This window comes from Talpa occidentalis, unplaced genomic scaffold (genome assembly GCF_014898055.3).
Source record: "Talpa occidentalis isolate TD23 unplaced genomic scaffold, MPIMG_talOcc4v2.1 talOcc4.9, whole genome shotgun sequence".
Classification (NCBI taxonomy): domain Eukaryota; kingdom Metazoa; phylum Chordata; class Mammalia; order Eulipotyphla; family Talpidae; genus Talpa; species Talpa occidentalis.
The window spans coordinates 113400315-113418271 of NW_023605305.1; positions in this window are offsets into that span (position 1 = coordinate 113400315).

Genomic DNA, 17957 nt, shown 5'->3' on the forward strand with positions numbered 1-17957 from the left:
TGATAGTTTACGCTTTCTGCTTCTGATTCTGGTCCCCAAGTTTGCAGGGGATGAGCCTCATCACCTTCAAGCATTTGAAAAGAGTGTCCATGTTTCTTGAGTGTTTTTGGTTTTTCCAAGCCAAACATTTCTCTTATTACTTTTTCCCTGAAAAAGACTATCTAATTTTTTCATTGTGAGGCTCAGTGTAACACAGCAAAGGATCCTGATCTCAGGTAAAGAACAGTAGGGGCAGCAAATACAAAATCATCTTATAATAATGACTAGTTCAAGGCACACAGACACTGTTGTACCAAAGCGGTGATTGTGGTGTGATCAGTGTGAGTCTGGGGGCTTTTAACTCCTTCAGGTATGCTGCCAGGCCTGTGGTGTACCTTTAAAAATAAAACTCACTCTTCTATTCCACAGGGAAGGTGAAGGGACCACATGACCCACAACAGGGTTAAGAGTCAGTTCACTTTCAAACTTCTACAGATAAAACCAGGCGCTGCATTTCCCATCACAGCTACCTGCACCTATATCCACGATAACTTGCTGCCACTTTTATTTATCTGATTTTTTTCACTGATGTCTGTTCTCAGCACCCCCTGCCCCTACTAGAATGCATGTTGCTTAGGGTTTATTTTGTTCACTATTTTCTTCCCGGAGCTTAGTACAGTTCCGATCACTCAGTAGGCATTCAGAAGAACAGCACCAAGAGATATGAAGCTAAAAGTACACCCAAAAATGCTCGAGACCTTAAACTTTAAAAGGAAACCAATGATGATTGTAATGGCAGCATTCCAATGAGGAATTTGATTCTGAATATTATTTTACATGTTCCTGCAAATAAAACATTAAGAAGCTGTTCGTGAGAATCTGCTCCAGGTCGGTATTTCTTAATGACTTGGAGGCTTTTTCCAAGTCCAAATAAGCAGAAGCAAGAAAAATACATCCAGTGGCCATGAATGGTGGCTTAGAACAGATCCATTTCCATCTTACAAAACTAACTTCCTGTGTCAGGTGACCCCAGGGGTCTCTGCAGTTTCCCAGCCTCACCTGTACCTGTCTCCCAGGTCTTACCTGCCCGTGCTGTTCTCGGGAGGGCCAGCTGCACTAGGTAATCTTTAGCTACCCCCCTAATTCCAAATTTGGAAGAAGCATCACACCACAAAGCCTGACTGTTTCCCCCAGAGGGTACCCAAGGGCTAAGCCACACAACCCAGAAGTGCTGGGAGTTACTTCCATGGGGAAATTTTAACCCACCTGAGATAAAGGAAGGGGGTGAAGCCTGTAGATCAATTTCCTCCCTCCTTCCCTCTTTGAAGGCCTGTTGGTGGTTTGCTGTACAACCGTGAATAATCAGCTGACACTCTTCATAAGAGAATGACTTGTTGGATTTTACAACATCTTGCTTGCTGGCTAGCTTAGCTTCCTTTCCTGCCTTCCCCACGCTGGGATCTGGACCATTCAGCGAAGCATTAGTGCTCGAATTGCCTTAAACCCTGTTTTCTAGAATCTTTCTCTCTCTCTCTCTCTCTCTGTTACACACACACACACACACACACACACACACACACACGCCCTTCCCTAGAGACTTGACTTTAAAGGGTAGATACACATACATTGAAATGGCGAAACACATCTCTGTCTAAGGGGAGACTATGGGGGATTCTTACGCAAATTTCAATAAGCCCGATTAGGGCTTCAGTAGGATAAAATCATAGTTCTGGATCCTCTGATGGACGTTGCAAGGCTGACCTGAGGAAAGTCCAGAGAAAGACACATGGAATGCCTTTATTTTCATCTATTAAAAGAATATAGGAAACTCTATGAAACAACAACAAAATCTGTGATGCCCACACACAATCCCCACTGCCTTGGGGGTGCTGGCTCCCTCCTGTAAACTGGGGGACGTACTTTTACGAGGCACCATCCCCCGCCCTTCATCCCCTGTCATGACTGTTTTCTGCCATCTGACTGGTGGGCCTTCTTAGCTGTTTCCTGGGTGGGTGCTCAGGTTGCTGGGGAACGCCCCAGCCACTAGCCTGACCACCCAGTCACAAAGCCCCAGCTCTGCCCAGCGCCCCCAACTACCTCCCTGCCCAAGGGTCTCGCTCAGGATACAGAGGCCCAGGTAGGAAATGCAGGTTCCCAGGGTGAGGAAATGAGGAAACAAGTGAAAACACTTGCTTCAGGAAAACAAGGGGCAGCAGAAGCCGCTGCCCGCCCCACCCCTGTCCAGTAATCTGGACAAACATCTCTGCATTCCAGAAAACCTGCTCCCTCCACGCCAACTCCCTCTCCTGCTGGGCCCTTTGTTGTGAAACTCCCCCTCTCCCTGGAGGAACAGGAAAGTGGCCCAGTGGTCCTGCTGAACCAAACTGGTCAAAGCCTGCCCAGGACCCTTCTGTGAGCCCCTTCAAACTATGGCGGCAGCCGCCTCAGGACTCAGCACAGCCTCCCCACGCCCCTGCGTGCCCCTGTGTGCGCTGCAGCCTGCGATGCAAACTCACAGCCAATGCTCCTCCTCCGGGGCCCCATGAATTCATTCCTGCATGGAACACAAGACTCTCCAGGGTGCCCCGCACCTCTGGGCCCCATCCCAGGGCAATCCAGCTCCCCCCAGGTGTCTGTTCTCAGCTTTTCCTGGCCTCAGACAGCGCTGCGCTCCCCAGCGCAGGTGTTCCAAGGCCAGAGAAACCTGGTCCTAACACGCTCGCCCTCCCAGGCCTTGCAAGGAGCAGTGCTGGGGGCCATTTCCTTCCTTTAATGGATGCTGGAAGCCCCGCGAGAGAAGAGGGGAAGGCTGGCCGAGTCAGACACTAGCAATTTCTCTCTGCACCCCCGGACTCCAGCCTCGTTCCCCATCACGTACACCTTCAACCAGAATCTCACCTTCCACCACCCAGGTTTCACTCATGCATCACTTGGATTTAGCAATTCACTTCCTCACCTTTGATTGAGTCTCTCTCTCTCTCTCTCTCTCTCTCTCTCTCATTGAAGAGGGGAAACATATTTAACACTTTGGACTAAAAATTTGCACCCCCATCCATCCCATCCCCACCCCCCCCAGCGGGGTTCCCTAAGCTTTCTTCTGCCTCCTTAACCCGAACCCCCCTCTGCCTCCAGCCACTTCTTTCTCTCCTCCCACCTCAACAAAGTGAGCCAGGCCTGTGCCTGTGCTCTCAGAACACCAGCTCGTCAATAGGGCACATCCCTGCCCCCGCCCAAGGTACCACCTGGGCCAGACCAGCCCCCGCCAGAGCCCCTTCCTGCTGCCCTGCCCCAGGGGGAGCCCCCAGGCTCTCCCTTCTTTTTCCCTCACAGGCTCCTCCACACTGAAATGTGCAGAACAGAATGAGAGCAGATACACAATGAGGTCATCTTTTTAATTCGCTCATTATCCCACAGACCCTTTCATGGCCAACTCTTTGTCAGGCCCCAGGAAAACAAGTGAGTAGTTTCCCCTTGACCCTGGACTGGAAGGCATGCCAGAGTCAGGGCCAGTGCTGACACCCCACTAGGCAGTTGGGGACTGCGCGTGAGTGCACGCCAACTACACACGTGGGTTCTCAGCTGTCTCCCTCCAGGAAGCTGTGAGGTAATCACGGGTCAGGACCTAGCGCTTTCATCTAGCTTGGCCCCTTGTAGTCAGTGTGGTGGCCGATTGCTTCGACAGGACTCAGTGGCCCTGTTCGAACAGCTCATCCCAGCAGCATCCATTTCTCTTACCCAGGCTGTCTCAGTAACATTGGTTTATAACATTATGTACGCCCCCCACCTCCAGCATGATAATTTGATCTCTGCATCAACTACTGCGGACGTACTGTAAAGTATTCCGCAAAGTGACCCTCCCTCCTCAGAACAAGGTCAACTGTGTGGACTTAAAGTCTGAGAGACCAACGCAAAATCTTATGTCTGCATAAGGTCAAGTCAGTCTTTAAGCCCCGGAAGCCCAAGGAGGGGGAGCGTGGAGCTCTAACGATGGGGACCCAGCCTGTGCATCTCTGCTGGGGATTCTTTGGAAAGCAAGAGATTAAAATTAAAGCGATTAAGACTCTGTGCGTAGATAGCACAGCACGTCTTTAGGACAGGACAGTTTAGAACTGACCGTCCCTGCCTTCCCGCATCAACAACTACACTTGCTAATGTCACAGGCTGCTGTTTGTTGGAACAGTTCTGCAATAAAACCTGTGGATCCTGGGTTTGAATTCTGATTTGAGCTAATCAACTCTTTGTCTAGCCGTCACGGAGAGGCTATTTCCAGTTAACACGACTGCAGTCTGATCCCCACCAAACACTGAGTCTCCATTCAGCACAATCCAGCTGACTTCCTCTTCCCCTTGCACTCACCTCCAACCCCCTTCCCATCTGGAACCCCCAATCTGTTCTCTCAGACTTCGTTTTTTAGTTTTGCATGTTTTAACTCGTACAGTGACAAGATCTAAGATGCGTGCCGAGAATGGTATTTTTGGTAAGATAATGTATTCGGCTTATAGTATTGCCTTTCCCGGGAGAGGTTTCTATTGTAATAAGAGTTAAGACTCAAGCAAAACAAATGAGACCCTAATATTAGAATTCAGGCCTCGCAGTACAGGCGAGGGAGGGATTGCAGAAGACAGATGGAGAGCCTCCGTCTGTGGAATCACACTAGGAACATCAGTCAAAACTTGATTTCCCCACACCCCCTGGCCTCGACAGTCCTGTTCTCTAAAACTTTGCAAACACTGAGGGCAGAAAGCAAAGCCCAGGTCTCTGAGCCCCACCCCCACGCCCAGCTCCCTCCTTTGGTTAAAACTGTCTGTGGAGCCACTGAGAGGATCAAAGCCCCCACTTCCTCCCCTTTGATGTGTGGTCAGGGCCGGCTCTCATGTCAGCCCAGTGTTGCATTTCACTAGACCTGAGATTCAGCTTCCTAGAGGTCGGAGCCCCACCCCTGCTTTGACCTGGCTACAGTGGGGTTCACTTTCCTGGAAATACCGGAGTTCTCAGGTCCCTTCAGGCCCATTAGGAAACGATCCAGGTAAAGCAATTAAAAGGTAAGCATCTCGTCTTGCTCTATACCGCTTTGCATCACAGGGCCTCTTTGCAGACGGCTTTTCTGCCAAAACAGCCCTGGTTCTGCATCCTGAATTCATAAGCCTCCTTCACGTCAAATTTTGGAGCTCGGGCAGGTATGACGAGGGGCGATGTTGGTTTGGATCATTTTCAGCTGCGAGCCCTTGCTTTTTCTAAAGCAATTGCACAATCTGAACTGTGATTGCAAGTCCCAGGTGTCCCTTGGCCACCTCAGGTGAGCTCTGGTAACAGTAGAAGCGGAAGGCCCGAGTACAAGCTGCGATTCGTCTGTCTCCAGAGAAAAATTCTAACCATAAATTTTCCCTGTTTATAAGACAAATGGTGTAAGCTGCACACACCGCACTTATGTCCCAAAGGAATGTATTTCTTAGCACATCTTGATTTCAGGCTTTATCCAGAAATTGCTTTGGGAAGGTGCTTTCATGAAGAACCAGCGACTTTCACTGAGTTAGGTCTACCCGTGTCCCAAGCTCAAGCAAAGCCTCGATTCATCTCCCCAGTGACTGAACTCATCTTGTCGACAAAATCTCACCATATTCCCCCAGTACACCCATAAGACAGAAAACAAAACATGAGTTGTCACCCAGAAGGAAAAAAATGAATGCGAACTCGATGAACTCCCTTGTCATTTCTTTATCCCTGTATAATTTTTTAATTTGCTGCCAACATTCAAGCCTTCTGAAAGTCTTCATCCAGCTCCAAGTTGGAGTGGGTCTCGGAACCCCACCCCAGAGGCCCCGTTCATGTCTAGGGTCTCAGGCTGGTCCTCTCTGAGCTGCTCCAGTCAGGCCTTGTCCTGCTTGTGGGGAGGACACACCCTTGCATGGTTGTTGTCCTTGGGAACAATCACAAGAGCCCTTTGCTCCGTATTGTTTTCTCCCTGCTGGTCTTCTGCAGACAGAGGCTCGCAAAAATTGTCGGGTGTCTGACAGGGCATGGGGAGGTGGCTGTGGTCCTTTTTCCTGATGCTGTTAGCTGACACCTGAAGACATGACACGGTGCCAGATAACCATGTGGGAGGCTTAATACCTGCCTCCGCCTCGCCTCCCGCATGCAGTGACCTTGGGGACCCTGTAACCCTTCAGAACCCTCTGTGGGGATTCAGTGAAGCAAGAAAGCCTTCGCTTCCCTTCTGACAATAATCTCACTGCTCTTCTTTCTTCTTCTCTGTATTCTTCACTCTTCACTCAACAAGCCCTGTGCTCCACGTGGGCTTGGGCCCAAGCTTTTCCCTCCCCACTGCCCTGCCGCCTCTCCGCTCCTGTACTATCCTCGAAACTCAGCTCCTTTTATTTATTTATTTATTTATTTTTTGCGGGAAGACTTCTCTGCCGGTCCCTCTGCTGTGCGGCTTTGGTATTTCACATATACTTGGTGATGTAAGAACTTCAGGTTTATCTACTAAGAACTATGAAAGTTGTTTCCTCAAGGCAGGAATCAAGTCTTTGCGTCTTTCTCTCCATCTGCGGCACTCCTGTGAAAATACCAGCCGCTAGGCAATGTGCTCCTCACGCATTTGCTCACTCACGATGTTTATTGAGTACCTGTAGCAGTCCGTAAAGTCGATGTGAAATGCTTCCCATATGGAGTAGCCTTGCGTTCCGAAACATTTAGCATTCGTGATTTTGAGTGGAGAATGTTCGTGTCTGTCTACCCTCTGCCCTGGTGAGTGGACCTTCGAATACCCTGACCCTCAGCCTTGAGTGCTGAACAGGATTGAAAAGAAAAAAGTGCTAAGACACAAGACAGTGAAAATTAGGAGCATCAAAAACAGCTTCCAGGAAGGAAGGAAGAAAAAGAACAAGCATCTAATTGGTCTCAGACTTCTCAGCACTGGAGACAAGAAACCAAAGGGCAATTAACATCTTCAAAATGTGGAAGAAGAGAATTCTGAACCCGAGTTTAGCTGCTGTGGCCCGAGGAGGATGCCATGAACTAGGGGGGTGTGATCATCGCTCTCGTGTGTCCTGAGGGCGGGGGTGGGGACATGCACTTGCCACGTGCATGAGGACCACTGCAGCCGACAGAGCCTCGCCTCCCAGAGACTCTTCCTAGGATGATCGATGTGTTTTTGTTTTTGTTTTTGTTTTTTTTTTTTTTAAAGATTTATTGGCCAAGGTGTGGGGGAGAGGGTGAAAGGATTCACCAGAGACAGAGTGGGGAGCAGAACAGGCAGATCGACTGAAATACACTGCTGAGGGGAGCAGCGGGGAGACAGAAGAGGTCTGCTGCACCATGTGGGTCAGCTCCCTGGCCAGGGATCAAACTCATGCAGCAGTAGCTGCAGATAGCTTCATAGTGCTGTGACTTAATCCCTCGTGCCACCAGGGAGGCCCCTATTTGGAATATTTCTTTTTTTTTTTTTAAATGTGTTCTTAATTCCCTGTTCCCCTGAGCCAGATGGTGGCATTAAGCAGGGTTGCAATGGTGGCAGCAAACCCCATCCTTAATGTGCTGCCTCCAGAACTCACTTCAACATTCCCTCCTTTCTTCCTGGTGATGCGGGAGGATCATCTTTCTAGCCAAGGAAAAGAGCGTCCAGGAAACATTTCCAGTCGTACCAAGTCCCACAGAAACCATGAAGCTGGGCCACGGAGGCCTGCGGCGGCCAGGTTTCAGATGTGTCACCTGACTCTGGAGCCCACCTTCTGGGCCACCCTCTGCTGGTCTGAAGCATCAGCAACGGTCGTGAGGGTGGTGGAGGAGGGGCTGTTCCTGGAGCCCCAATAACCTGATGAACAGCGCCTGGCCCTTGCTTTCAGTGAGCGTGCGTGTTCCTGTTGTGCCACAATCAATGCGCACTGGGTATGAGTAATGAATCTCTTGTTTAAGTCATAGATCTTTTGTCTAATTTTACCTTTACTTTCAACAAGCCAGAGAGAGGAAAAGTATCCACATGGTTGGACAGCAGGGCAGACACCAAACACGAAGACCAATGTAAGTATGAGCAAAGAACCCAAGTGAGACTTGGAGCAAACAGCCGCAGGTCTGGCTCTTGGTGGGGGGCCCTGGGCGGCTGGTTCTAGGGAACAAGGGTCACTCCCCTTCCCTGTGCCAGATACTTTCCAAAGATGCCCACTATGGATTTTCTAGATGTGTGTGCCACTCCCTTACCGATGAGTGGAACTTACTTCTCCTTCCCTTCAATTTTGACCGCTTAAGGACTGCAGCAGAAATAATACCCGATGACTTCTCAACTCAAGCTTTGCGATTCATCATTTTCACATTCTTCCTCTGGGAACCAAGCAACTCTGCCATGAGAAGTCCAAGCCACAGAGAGGCCATCAGGAGGACATCCAAGCACTCTCTCAAAGCCCTCGCTGAGCTGCGGGGCAGCCTGCGCCGGCACTGGCCACCTGATCCACAGCTCAGACACCCCAGCTAGCCTGGCTCCACTCACTTAAGGCTGAAGATTCACCCAAATGAATCCAGTCATCCCCCAGGATCTGAGAGCTAATGACACTACTTGTTTTAATCAATTTACTTAATGAAATTATTGTTTTCAGCCATGCACTTCTGGGGCGCTTGTTACAGTCGAGTGGATAACTGAAGCACAAGCTTCCAGTTTCGTGGCAAAGGTAGGTGTTAAATAAAGAGAGATAAAGGCAAAATGGAATGAGTGTGCAGGGAGTGTCTCAGAGAAGACAGAGAAGACCCCAGGCAAAGAACTTTGGATGAGCAGGAGTCACTGAGAAGGAGCTAGAAGTGTTCAAGACAGAGGCAAAGCTCAAGGGAAGCCAAGAGAGAATGCAGGCACCTCTAAGAAACCAACATGACTTTGGTGATCTTGGCGTGTGAGAGGAGTAAGCAGAGAGGAAGGCAATAGTAATTAGGATTTGGAAAGTATCTTTAATGCAACCGGAGGTCTTTGAAGGACTGCAAGCCTCAAAGTAACATAAACTTGACTGTAGTATGATGCATATACGTACTCACCAATGCAGCCAATTTTTAGTCTACCCTTTTGGTTCTTGTGACTGGTTGAGAGAACTGGGAATCTTTTGATGAAACGCCCCTCAGCACTCCTGGCTGGTTTAGGGCGTGTGGTACTTTTGTTCTTGGCCATGGAGCCGCTGGTCCCCAGACCCGGCTGCCTTCAAGTGAACTAATGGGTGGGATTGCAGCTGATGGTTTCCATATGAGCTGCCTCTGAAAGACTCTTGGCATAGACTGGTACAACTCCATCCCCAGTGTTAAAAACCGTTGATCAGTCTATCCCAACAACCCACCAGAGACGCCTGCTGGCTTTCAGGAAATTCCATGCTCCTGGGCCAAGCCCATTGTTTGAATGCCCCTGAACATCTCCCAAGGAGCTGCACTAAAGTCCAGCCAGAACGAAGAAATAGATATGGACCCAAAGAGACTGGAAAATTTGGGCAGGAAGCTATAAAATGAGATGCAGCTTGGAAAAATACGAATTGTTACATCTGGGAGAGAAAATAATATATCACTGGCAATCCAGGCACCCCCCCATCCCCAGCAAAAGTATAAATATAGTCAAGCCTGGGAGCAGAGGCAGATTACTGTCAAGCTAATGAGCTTAAGCTTCAGATCCTCAACTGCGCAGACCCCTCCAAGGCCTTGGGAGAGCCCAGCAACGCGTTCTTCACAGATTTTTGTAAATTTGCAAAGGTAAGCTGTTTTTGCACTTTTTCTTAAATAGAATCCCCGAACTGTGACAGTTCCATGCGACCCAAAACCTGCATCTGACACTCAGCTGGACGAAACGTTCAGGGATGAATCAACAACGTTGGTGGTCACTCTGCTAAGAAGAACTCCTTGTTCACACAACTCAGTTGGGACACGAGTGGTGGAATCGGGCTCAGGCTGTGGGCAAACACTGGGCTGAGCATGTGCAGGCAGTGTAGACTCTAAGACTGGTCTCAGGCAAAGCCATGAAGCCAGGAAATGTGTTCTAACACCATCAGCCGCTCTGCTGCTGAGCACTCTCTCTTTTACCAAATCCTGCCTTGGCTTAGAAGCCTCATGGGGTCTGTCCACACTGAAGTAGGTAGGGCTGATAATTGACCAAAAGTATTTTGGGGGTGGAAATTGCTGTTTTTATATTACTGGTCTTCAAAGCCTTAAAATTAAAAAAAAAAATACAGCTTACTTGTAGAACTAAGTTCAGAAATGGCTACTATGGAACACAGGGTTTCTGAGAGGCCCTTTCAGGCATTGTGGGGTTCCTCTGTGAAGGTGACTCCTGGTACCCCGAGAGGCACCACCTGAAGTAGCAGGGAGAAAGCATAAAATTGCATTTTTTGAAATCACATACACAGTTTTGATCATGTTCCACGTGGAAAAATATTTTCAGCTATTTTCTCTGGAGTAAAATGGACAGTATAGGAGGATGCAGGTGGCCTCCTATAGGAGGATAGGAGGACGTCCTGTGGTCCCCTGGGCCGCCTTGTCTCTGTCACAGCAGGTTTGCATCACCCCACTGGAGAAGCACGTGGTTAGCATGGAGCTGGCAGGAACAGCTTTGGCTCAAGAGAAGTTCCCCCTCTGCATGGGACAAAAAGGAATCTCCAGTATCTGGAAAGGTTTCAGACTTTTTACATTTTAAATTGCAATTGTTCAGAGCTGTGCCTCTTCGCCAGGCCCCTCCCTACCAGCACCCGGATATCTGGCAGAACAAACACCCCTGCAGGAGCTTGTATTATTGTGTGCCTCGACTATTCTGTGCCTTTGCCTTGATCATTCTTTGTTTTGACTATTCTGTGTCTCTCGGTGTATAGAAACAGGGAAAGCTGATAAGGAACCTCTAAGGGTAAAAGTCCTGGTAGGAGGATTTCTACATTCTAAAAACAGCATGTGCAGAAACAGCACCTGGCTGAGGGTAGACTTGCCCTTTGGGACCCTTGAGAGGGGTACCTTGGGCAACCAGGGAAGCACCCCATCCCCAGAGCCTGGAATCTGTGCCTTCAACAGAAGAAGACTGTGTCTTTCTCTTTGTGCTCCTGTATCTGTAGTTTAACCTCATCACATTTACCGATCAGTAATCACATCAGTTAATGAGGGCAGACTCCAGCCTTGACACTGAGCAAAGGTGGTGGATGAGCGACTGCCCTTGGTCCTCTTCCTCCTTCCAAGTACCTCCATTTACTAGGTCCTTTGTCCCCATAGGAGTTCCCACTGCTCCAGGATGCAGGGTTTTGGTGATTCAGACTTCTGGTCGGCCCCTGTGAGCACAGTGGATGTCTACCAAAGGATCAGGGGCTCGGTGGCTCATTCCTCTGAGAAATGTCCCAGAAGATTACAAGATGACACGCTTGTACCACATATTAATTAAAAGGGCACACTTATTAATGCTAATAAGTAAAGCTTCAATGATAAACTCTCAAGCATCTGCAGAAGAGTTTGGTTTTGCAGCAGACCTTCCCAGCACCCTTTGGCTACCCCTCTTCCATAAGAAAGGAAAGTCTTGTCAGGACCCCTTTTCCAGGACTTGGAGTCATCTTCAGGTGCTCCACACTCTCAGTGCTGCTCAGTGGAGCCAGGATTAATATTTTGGGAGATGGAGAAATATATTTGCAAATCCCAGAGGGGACCCCTCGTGCCGAGAAATACTCCTTCAAGATGGAGTCATTGCCGCAATGTCTCTATCTGGATCTCAGAAGGATTCCCAGGAAAGTCTACAATTTGCTGCCCACTCCTCCCAGCTCAGGTGCTGGATGAGGAGATGCCAGACAGGGGCTCTGGGTCCGTGCTGATGGATGCACTTGGTCTCTGGGGAGTCCTTTGGAAGAGGCCCGGCCTCACTGGAGACCTTTGTTGGCAAGATGCCTCTGAATAATTGCTTCCTGACTTATTGCAGAACATCCAGCTTCTGAGGCCACTTATGCTCTGACTTCTTCCCACTATCTTTTTTCAAATTCTACTGTCGTCTTCTCCACACACACCATGCCATCCTTCCTCCCCTAGATTCATAGAGTCACATCTCAAACATCCTGCTTTGTTCCCCAGCAACTCCCTCTAGGTACAGCTCTTCCCGGGCACTGACCCTGCCTTTGGGCTGCATCACCTGCAGCTTTGAGTCCTCAGACCGACAGGCCTTCTCCTTCGGCAGTCAGCAGTGGAGACCAGTTTCAAACAGTAGGTCCTACATGGTCAAGGCCCCTGGAGAAGACTGGGGAAAATACTGGAATAATTCTATGTGAATTCAGATTGTAGGGAAAATACCAGCTGTGTTTGCAGATCAGCTCAATAGTAATGTCAGGGGAGAGAGGGACAGCAGCGTTGAGCATTAGTTACCTGCTTCTATTTTGGGCTGCTTTGACTTAATATTCTGGTTGGCTAGTGTGCAAGGTCAAGAAGAAAGCAGTCAGCTTCCCAGTTAACTTGGTTCTGAGTGCAGAGAGCCTCTCGGCACATCGGGGCCATCTGTGTTGTGGGGGGTCACTGCTCCCTATAACAGCCTCTGGCTGGAAACACAGAAAGCCTGCAGACTGGCTGCATTCCCGTGCCCTGGATCCACCCTGCCTGGGTGGGTCTCACTCGCCTGGCATGCGTGTGAAGGCATCTGTGTTTCCCCCTCTTCTGGTTTGGACTGAAACTGATTTACTCCAAAATCTGTTATGTATTTAGGATGTATCATGGCCAAAATACTGGGTTTCAGTGCTATTCGAGTAACTTGTACAATTAATTACACTTTATATACGGACTATTAGGGCTTGAGTTGGCATGAAGCGTATATATTGGGCATGAATAGCACGCAGATGGTGGATAACAACGACCCCAATAGCTAACATTTGTGTGGTTTGCAAAGCACTTTCACATGTATTATCGCTTTTAGTCCTCACAACGACCCCCTTGAGGCAGGTAGCAGAGTTAAAAAAATTGCTATCCCTATTTTACAAACGATGGGACTCAGAGAAACTAGAAATGGCACCGTCAGAAATTGAGTTCTAAACTCCACGAGAACTGGCAAGCTGAAAAATATACAACTTTAGCTCCTGGGTTTTTCGAATTATTTCTTTTGAAATTCTCTGACATTATCCTGCACGGACTTCTAACTGACATATTTATGGAGATACAATTGACCACAAGAACCAGCACATAGTTAGAGCCTGCAGCTTGACAAGTTTTGACATATGTGTGGAGCCCTGAAATTAGTGCCATCCTGGAGATAATGGACATGTTCATCACGCCCCCCAAGTTTCCTCGTGACCCTCTCTCACTTTCATACCATCCCCAGGCAGTCACTGATCTGCTTCCTCTTTCTGTCTATTAGTCTGCATTTCCTAGAATTTTATACAAATGGACTATGTACTTTTTTTTTTAATTATTTGATCACTCTCAGGCATCTGATCATCTGATCATTCATATTGTAATGTAGGTTAATAATGAATTCCCTTTGAATCAAATAAGACGTCAAGGGGGGGGGAAATAATAATAATACAAAACACAGCACAACAAAAACAAACAGAAGATTATGAACCAGAGACATCCTGCAGGGGAGGAGCGGGGAGAGGGATCAGAGGGAGGGAGTGAGGTGCACAGGGGACTGAGGTGATGGTGCACGGGTGCATTGGGGAAGGAAATTCTATGGGGACTCCACCTGAGGGGTGGGGAGCAAACATTGTTTAAAAATGAACAATGATGTAAAACATATATAAATAAAAAAATTAAATTAAGCAGGAAAAAATAAAATAAAATGAATAAACAAAGACAAAACAATGGATTCCCTTTTTGCTTTTGCTGAACAGTACCTATTGTATGGAGATGCTTACCCATACACCTGCGGATAAGTAGGATGTAGCTTGCAGAGCGGGGCTAGTGCCAACAAGCCCTGAGGGACACTGACTTGCAGCTTTCTCAGGCAAATGCCTTCCTTTCTGTCTTTGTTTCTCCTGGGTCAACTCGCAGGAGTGGGGTGTTGCTCCCATGCAAGGCATACTTTTCACATTTTATGAAAATCTCAAATTGTTTCCCAAAGAGTTTGAACCATAACCAAGGGGCACCCAGGGACCCCAAATGTTAGGGGTGCCCATTCTAAAATGGGTTTCTGCCATCGGCTGCATGAAGTCAAAGGAAGTGGACTCTTCCTGGGGTAGATCTTTGATGGAGTTAGTGTGCATAGGAGAACAGAGGATATTAGTTCCCAATAAAACCCCCCAAATTACCCATCCCCTGTAGACAAATACCCAGCCCAAAGCTGGGCGGCTGAGGCCTAAAAGCTTGCCAAAATTTAAGTTACTTTCTGATGGGAAACAGCAAGAAAAGACTAAGGGAAGACTGGGACAAAGGGAGCAAAATAAAAAAACAAATCAAGATAACAGCTGCCACTGTCCTGCTAAGAACAGCCTCCCTGTGTGTCTCTCCTCCAGACATCACCTCTGAGTCCCCCAAAGTCCCTGGGTACAACGCAGGGTCGGAGAACCAACCCACCTCCCACATTATGGAGCTTCACCTGTCCACTCTGCTCCACTCCTAGTTCCCAGTAGCTAGTGGAAGGAGGCTGGAACAGGTAACAAAGGCTTTCTCTGAAGATTTCTTCTAGAATATTTTGGTTTTAGGACTTTCATTTAGATCCATTTTGAGTTCATCTTCGATATGGTGAGAGGTATCGACCAAAGTTCATTTTTTGCATTTGAATAGCCAGTTGATCTACTGTATTTTTCACCACTGTCTGCCATTGTGCTTTGTTGAACTCAGTTGCTTCTGTTTCCAGACTCTCTCTTCTATCTCATCAACCCATTTCTTTGCCTTTATGCAGGACCACATGGTCTTGATACTTGTGATAGTTTTATGCGCCAGGTTATAATACTCAGCTATAGAATCGAACCTTAAGCTAGGTGTGTTGCTGCGAAGATATGTTATTGATTTGTTGGTGAAGATATTCTGTAGCTGTGGTTAACATCTACATAGTTGACTTAAGTAAATATTATCCTTGGGACCTCCCTGGTGGTGCAAGGGGTTAAGACAAAACCTATGAAGCAATGTGCAGTCACTGCAGCACAAGTTCGATCCCTGGCCAGGGAGCTACCCTCACGGTGCAGACCTCTCCAGACTCACCCACTGCTCCCCTCAGCAGTGTATTTCAGTCAGTCTGCCTAATCTGTTCCCCACTCTGTCTCTGGTGAATCCTCTCACCCCCACACACACCTCTGGCCTGTACCCCGGGTCTTGTATGCATAAATAAATATATCTTTTAATAAAAAGATTATCCAATAATGTGGGTGGATCTCACCCAATCATTTCAAAGACCTGATGAGCAAAAACTGAGGTTTTCTAGACAAGAATTTCTGCGTCAAGACTGAATATCAAATCCTGCCAAAGTTGTCAGCCTACCCTACAAATTTTATACTTGCCAGCTTCCACAATCAGAGGAGCCAATTCCTTTAGCTACCTATCTCAACATAGATCAGTATCTATCTATCTATCTATATCTGTATCTATCTATATATATATGTGGTTCTTGCCCATGTAAATCTATATAGAATTGTCTACCTACTGATTTTTTTTTTCTCACTAGAGAACCCTGACGACAATTGCTCTGACTTTATAGTAAATCTTTAAATCAAATCATTACTATCCTTCAACATTTCCTTCTTTTTTCAATGTCTCAGTCTATTCCCACAGTGCAACAGAGAAGAGATGGCAGCCTGCTCAGCACTCAGGAAGGATATCCAAAAGGAGATGGTCTGGGTGGAAACATGAAGTTGGGAGGATTTCTAGAAATAAATATTGTGGGATAGATGTCATTCCATTACAAGAGAAGGAAATGTGTGAGAGCTCAGAAGAATAAAAAATACTCTGGAATTTGGACTCATTCAGTCTGGCGAGAAAGTAAAGGCTGCAGAGGAAGAGAAGGCAGTATGTTTAAAAACATATCCTGGGTTAGTACTGAGGGTCCCCAAATTCAGACCACCCCAAGATGCTCAGAACTGGTCTCCAGACACCCTGCTCTGGCATGCAGAGTATTTTGAGCTAAAAACAACATAATCCCTTGAGGCCAAGGAGAAGCTTCAACCCTACTTGAGTCCTTCACCCTCCCTTTATCAGAGATTTTCACATCCCAAACTTCTGCCCTTTTCTAATCAAGGAAGCAACCACTGCTTCCCCTTTTATGACCTAGGAGAATGCAGCTGGGGCTGGCTCATGCAGTAGTAAGGAGATTTATAAGTTAACGTGTCTTCTCTATCCAAGAATCTCATATTTACACCCATAGTAAGGATGAAGTAACCCCTTTATCTATGTCACATAAAGTCTCCCTACCCTCTTTGACACCCCGGGCCCCTAAACACAGGCTAAATCTCCCCAATCTAATCTACTTTTCCTTAGGCTGTACAGCCAGGTACATTTTCCATAGGTATGTTGTTATATTGTCTTTTCCTTTGTTAACCTGGATGATGACTCATCCAGCCCAAGAAGAACCCACAGGAGTGTGGACTGACTTCCTTTTGCTTCCCCAGGACCTCTTCACTTGCAAAGGAAGCAACCACCTTGAAAATGGCTGCTGTGCATAAACAAGTTTGTGAATGCAAATAAGTAAAAAATTTAAGGGCTATGGCATCAGACATTGCCGGTTCCAGAGTGAATGTGAAGACTCCCGTTCTCCCTCCCTCTCTCTTCCTCCCCACCCAGTCTCAGCTCTACTTTGTTCTGTGGGGTTTCAATCACAACCCAGGGCTTCTCCACGAGCTGTCCCCTGACACCCCCAGGCCTGTATTACCTGTATAACTTGCAGTACTTGTAGAAAGAAGGCTTGTTATTGTCACACTAGACCCAATAAAAAAAAAAAAAATCATCCCAGAACCAAGTGCCTTTAGGTTCAATCAAGTCACATGTCTACACCAGAGCCCCAAATCGTGTTGTAGGAGACACTGACTCACTAGATCCCAATTGGGTGACCATCCCTGCAGGGAGCAGAAATGGAAGGTGGAGTTCAAAGGAAGGGCCACATCTTCTGCTTCTTCCCAACTCCCTCTTGCATCTTTAAGACTCTTGTGTTGGCTGCTGCATTTTACATTGATTCCTTCCCTTTTAAAAATAATAAACTTCTGCTTCTCTCCCCCGGAGTGTGACGATCACACATGCTGGCTTCACCACATCATACTGACCCGGATGGTTACCTAGTCCCCCCCAGAGTTCTAGTTTATTGCTGTCACCACTGGAGTCTGCAACAGTTTTCAATTTGATTCCTTTGTGAGTCTCATTAATATGCAGTTATCACCTCTCTCCAGATCATTAACAGACATTAACCAAAGCCAAACCTAAAAATGCAGTCTGAAGATTCTGTGGCAATAACTCTTCCACCGGAAACTAGGCAGCTTGACAGAGGAAGAATTTGCTGGGAAAATAGAAAGGGCTTCCTTTCCCAACAGGTTTCATCCATCTCCAAAGAGACCTTGGAGGGGAAGTAAGAACCACCATCTCTCTGTAGGGACAGAGAGATGAAAAGATGTCCTAGCGTCTGTTTCTGCAAAGTTAGGGGAAAAATCGTAACCAAGAGTGGCTGTAAGGCTTGGAGGTCTGAGACAGAAGCTACTGTTTTAATGGAAACTCAGCAAAGCTAAACAGATGAGCGTTGACAAAAGGAGTTCGTTGTTGGCTACTTTCCTTCATGTCCTCAAACACTCACTGTTTGGTCTTTTTTTTTTTTTTTTTTTTTTAAACAGCGGATTATTTATTTATTTATTTATTTATTTATTATTTATTTATTTATACAAGCACTGGGTACAGTCAGAAGCGCGGGTGGGTGAGAGAATTCACCAGAGCCAGAGCGGGGAGCAGAGCAGGCAGAAGGACCAAAGTACACTGCTGAGGGGAGCAGCGGGCGGCAGGAGAGGTCTGCGCGCCATGTGGGACCCTCCTCCGGTGGCCGGGGAGCAGCCGGGGATCGAACCTGTGCCGCAGAGGCCGCGGGCAGCTTCGCAACCCAGCGCTCAACC